Source organism: Bombina bombina, chromosome 3 (genome assembly GCF_027579735.1).
Source record: "Bombina bombina isolate aBomBom1 chromosome 3, aBomBom1.pri, whole genome shotgun sequence".
Taxonomy (NCBI): Eukaryota; Metazoa; Chordata; class Amphibia; order Anura; family Bombinatoridae; genus Bombina; species Bombina bombina.
In genome coordinates this window covers 988,695,789-988,701,788 of record NC_069501.1, presented here as the reverse complement: position 1 = coordinate 988,701,788, position 6,000 = coordinate 988,695,789, and positions in this window count along the sequence as shown.

Below are 6,000 nucleotides of genomic sequence, written 5' to 3'. Positions count from 1 at the left end.
AGGTACCTGAATTTTCAGGACAAGATTAACATTATGCAACACTTTAGGAAACTACAAACATTAACAATTGAAGGGGGAAAAGTCCTGTTGTTTCAGGACTTTTCGGCCGAGACAGCCTCCAGGAGGAGAGTTATGGCTCCATTTTGTTCGGGGTTGATCAGGGCTGGGCTCAAAGCAGCTTTGATTTACCCTGCCAAAATAACGGTTTTAACTATGGAAGGGAGAGTTGTGTTAAATTCAGTAAAAGAAGCACAAGATTTCTGTCAGGAGAACAACATAGAGGTCTGAATGGGTATTTTGCATCTAATAAGGTTATCATGGTTATAAGAACACATAGGAGTTTTAAATGCCCAAAAGGGAATGTATATGTGGCTAGGTTATTAAAAGCAAGAAGTCTATACCAAAATTTTGAAGTATCTAGTATAATAAAAGGCTGTGGAAAGGGGGGGGGGGGGGAGAATGGGCGGATTCTTCAGTTTTCTCTTTTTTTTCCTTTTTTTTTTTTTGTCGCTTGCCTGCTTTATTATACCCATTATTAAATTAAAATGTCAGATCCTCTAAAGTTAGTGTCATGGAATGTGGGGGGTATAACCTCCCCCATTAAACGGAAAAATGTCTTGAGAATGCTGAAAGGGGAGAAGGCTGATATTATCTTTCTGCAGGAACTGCACCTGAAGGATCATGAAATAGCAAAACTGAAGGTTAATTGGGTGGCAGAAATTGTAGCTACCCCAGGCATTAAGCGTAAGTGTGGGGTGGCCATTATCATAAACAAAAAAGTTGATTATAAAATACTTACACACAAGAGTGTGATCCACAGAGTAGGTACATAATTCTTCAGATGCAGATAGAAGGCGTCTGTTGGACCCTTTGCAATATATACGCGCCAAACAAACTCAAGAAAAATTTCTGGCAAAGGATCCAACAGAAACTCATACCACATCTAGAGCAGAACTTGATTGTTGCTGGAGATATGAATCTCACGTTATACCCAGAGATGGACAGGTCTAGAGTTAGAGGCCGCCAAGCAAATAATAGAGAAGCCACATTTTTTAGAAACTACATCAAGACATTAAAGTTAAATGATATTTGACGACAGCAACACCCGGACGACCGGGTATATACATGTGAATCCAAGGCACACAAAAGCTTCTCTCGCATTGATTTATTTCTGATAAATCAGCAAATAGCCAAGCTTGAAGTCGAAACCCAAATAGCAGACATATTGTTATCTGACCATGCCATCGTAAGTTTGCGGGTCTGGCCAGATAAGAGGGCTAGAAGGCCGGGGAATTCGTTTCACTACCCTGCTTATATGAGCCAAAATCTTCAGTTTACTAATTGGTTAAAGTCAAAATGGTTAGAATATTGTGATCTGAATAGTGAATATGTTAGCAAACCTGAAATCTTTTGGGAAGCAGGGAAAGCTGTCATGCGGGGAGAAATCAAGGGATATATGGTAAAGTTAACACGTAAATTGAAAGCAAGAGAGTTACAACTGGCCAACCAACTTAGGAAGGCATACAACATATACCTCCAATTGCCGAATCAATCCACATGGAGTAAATATATCTCCGCTAAAAATGAAAGGGAGGATTTTTTCAGAGAAAAATGGGCAGAGGAAGATCTGAAGGCGAGGTCTAAGTTTCAAGGATATCAGGGGGTGTCAGCCAAACACTTGGCCAAAATAGTAAAGTTCAGACAAAAGAAAAATACTATAGCAACAATAAAAGACGGCAATAAGGTAATAACGCAACCTGCAGAGATTAGGGAGGCATTTTATAAGTATTTTCGCAGCATCTATACCAGTAGTGGAATAGATGAAAGGGCTAAGGCACAGTTTTGGGAAAAAATCAAACTACCGAGTATATCAGCAACAGAGCTAGAACATATCAATGCGCCTATAACAGAGTCAGAAATAGATAAGGTAATACAAAGGATAAAAGCTGGAAAAGCAGCAGGCCCTGATGGTCTCCCGATCGAAATTTACAAAATTCTTTCAGCCACAATTGGCACCACACTAAAGAATTTATATAATGAGTATTTCTTATCACAAGCCTTAAAATCCCCTTACTTCTCAGATTCAATTGTCACCCTGATATATAAGAAGGGCAAAAAACCAGATGACTTAGCTGCCTATCGTCCAATCTCCCTGTTAAATCAGGACTATAAAATACTGATGTCAATAATTGCCGCCAGATTAAAGAGTGTCATAGGCAAATTGATACATACAGACCAGGCAGGTTTCATCCCAAATAGGAACTCGGTTCGGAACATGAGAAGAGTATTGACAGCTGTGGACCATTTTTACCAAATCGGCCAACAGGGCAGTAAGGATTCTCATAACATCAAGAAAAAAGATTTTGCTTTAATTACCATTGATGCTGAAAAAGCTTTTGACTCCATTGAATGGAATCATCTCATAACCTCTCTTGAATACTTCGGTTTTTCGGGCCGGTTGGTCGACCTGGTGAGAATGATCTATAAGAAACCAAGATCACAGCTACTAGTGAACAGGGAATTAACGCAGTACATCACTTTAGAGAAAGGAACCCGTCAGGGCTGTCCATTGTCCCCACTCCTATTTGATCTTGCCTTAGAACCCCTGGCAGTATATCTGCGGCAAATAATACAACCAGTCAAGATTGGTAGGGAGACCTTACTTATTTCTTTATATGCTGATGATATACTCCTTTTTCTGCAAGATACAGTAAACTCTATCCCATGTGTCCTGAAAATTATTACGGAGTATAGCACCTTCTCTGGTTACAAATTCAACCCTAAAAAATCAGAGTTATTATGGGTTAAGAAAACAAGGCAAAGTTGCAATTATATCTTTAGAGAAGTGAAGGCCATCAACTACCTAGGGATCAAGATTACTAGGGACCCCAGGGAATGGTATCAATTAAACTTCAAGGAATTCTTTGATAATATTCAAGCCAATCTTAATAAATGGAACCTACTTTTTCTGTCAATCACGGCCAGATGTATGTTAATTAAGACAATTATATTCCCCAAAATTTTATTTCTGTTGCAAAATCTACCTCTCCTTGTTACAAGGAAAGACATAACTAGATATAATAAAGCCTGCTCTTCCTTTATTTGGGGGAAAAAGAGACCAAGAATCTCCATAGATAAAATGAGCAATTCCAAAGTATATGCAGGGTTTTCTATTCCAAATATTAGACATTACAACCTAATAGCCCTGGCTAAATTTGGAATAGATTGGCTCACTAAATCAGAATACGTAACATATTATGAGTTAGACGCGGAGCTGATTAGACCTTTCAGCCCTCTAGCCATGCTACACTGCCCTTACAGGAAGCTGCCCCAGAATGTAGAGGTAATGCCAACATTTGCTAATATCATTAAAGGGTGGCAGCTATACTGCTCTCTAGTGGGACAGGAATTTCGGGTGTCCCCATATTTACCAATTATCGGGTGCATGGATTTTCCACCTGGTCTTAACCATAAAGTATTTTTCGACTGGAGGGAGAAAGGCCTAAGCTATTTTGCCCAGCTAAAAAAGGATAGGGAGGGCCAAACCTGTACCTTTCAGAGTCTAGTAGAACAATTTCACCTCCCAACCAATAACTTCTATGCATACTTACAGGTACGCCACTATATTGAAAGGGCTAATAAAGAAGTGGCTGAATGGGGATTGTCTCAAATAACCTCGGGTCTAAAACTCTATCAAGCAGGGAAACGTTCAATTTCTTGGTGGTATCAAAAAATTTTGACAAATAAGGGACTGGAGCATATTAACCTGGCCAAAGGAAAATTCAATAAATATTTTGAATGGTTACAATGCGAAGATATATTAGAAAGTATTAAGCGTACGGCCGAGGCGACTTCAAGTATTAGCTGGAGAGAGTCACAGTGCAAAATAATAAATAACTTTTATTTGACCCCAGCTAGAATGGCCAAATGGACGGAGTCAAAGGCAGGGAGCTGCTTTAAATGTACACGGGCAGGGGCAGACCTCCTACATTGTATTTGGAGTTGCCCAAAAGTAAGGCAATACTGGGCAAAGACACAGTATTGGTTGAACTGCTTTCTCCAGAGCAAAATAGAGTTAGAGGCAGAACATATATTCTTCCTAAAGAAGTCGGCCATTATGGGGGATAGACAGCTGGTCAATCTTGTTATATTAGTAGCACGTAGTTTGCTTTTTAAAAAATGGAGACAAAGAGAGACTCCCTGTATAAGGGAAGTTACCAATATCATTAAAACACAAATGTTTGTAGAAAGGCAGAACCTCAAAGCTGAGTCAGAAAAGCAGTTCAAAAATTATTTTAAAAAATGGGGAAGCCTGATTAGTTCCTGGACACCAGAGCAGCAAGTTTACTTTTCAAAGCCCTTTCAAAACGCAGTCCCATTCTTGAATTTGATAGTATCCGGCGTAGTGCCCAGGTCTTGGCTAATAGAAAGGGACAGTTGATATAGGTTTTTTCAAGTAGGGGCGAGAGTATATATGAATTTTTTTTTTTTTTTTTGCTCTTCTCTTACTTCACATGCCCTTTTCTCTCTCCGCCCTGCCCCTCGCCCCCCTCTCCCCCACGCTTCAGTGATATGTACCGCTTTCCTGGTTTCTGTTGTCAAGATACTTAGTTTTCTTAAGTTAGTAAGAAATGGAACACATGTAAATCAGACGTTTTTCTTTTCTCCCGGAAGGAGTATTTTTAAGTTTGGAAAAAGTGAGGTCAAGAACTAATGGTCTTCTCTTATTTTTTTTTGTATATATTCAATCCCGACATGGGAGAAATCTAAGACATGTATGATAGAAGACATGATATGTTAATATGTTGTGTATCCATACAATGATTTAATTTTCTGAGCTGATTATGTTGTATCGTATGATGAACCTCAATAAAAAGATAAATGAAAAAAAAAAAAAAACTGATTGGAAGCTTGGAGATATTGATATAATAATTAAAATTTACAGACAAGGTATCAGGTCTATTTCTCCCTTATACAATTTATTAATCCAGAAAGCTGGCCAGGCCCGACTTGAAGTTTTAGCTGAGAAATGGAAAATATATTTCCCCCAGCTTACTTCGCTAGAAATCGAAGATAGTTTTAAAAGAATAGGGAAAACTACTAGTATAATATCTTGGAGAGAATCGCATTGCAAACTTATTAACTTGATATACGTTACCCCTGCACACCTTAAAAAATGGTATCCTCTTGATAACAATGTTTGCTTGAAGTGTGGGAATTTGAATGCAGATATTATGCATTGCTTCTGGAATTGTCCAATAATTCATCAGTTTTGGAATAAGATAAATTTCTGGTTAGCTCTTAGTTTAGACGTCCCATATAAGATAGGCCCATTAGAGGTTTTCCTCCTGTGTAAACCCTCGGAAAATAAACATTACAAGACAATCAACACAATTATATTAATTGCCCGTAATACAATTTTATTAAATTGGAAATCTAATAGATTTATATCTTTTCAAAAATATAAATCAATGGTGGCCAATACTATTATTATAGAACAATATTCTAGTGATCTATTTATAGAAGGGAATTTGAAGAAATATCTGCAAAAATGGCTGGGTATAATAAAATCATATTCCCCCTTAATCCAAGAGCAATTAATCTCGGGTATAAAGAAAACAACTTTTTTTGACATTTTGGTGCAGTTAGGTAGTTTACCACCTGAATGGGCGTAAACTTCTCACTCCAGAATGTGACTAATCATAAAATACTTGGATATTTGGAATGAGAATGGGGGTGGGAGAAGTGGCGGAATCCTTTTCCTCTTTTTTTTTTCCTTCTGTGTTTTATTTTATTTTGTTTTAATTAGTTTGATCTGGGGGGGCTGGCAAATACAATAATAAAAACACACCAACATCAATCCAATGTAAATGCAAAATTGAAATAAGAAAAGAAAGGAGTGAGAAAGGGAGAAAAATGCTAGGCAAAGTAAAACTATATATTCAGATAATCAAGTTGACTCAAATAGGCTTATATGTTCATTTTTCCTTTCCTTTTCTC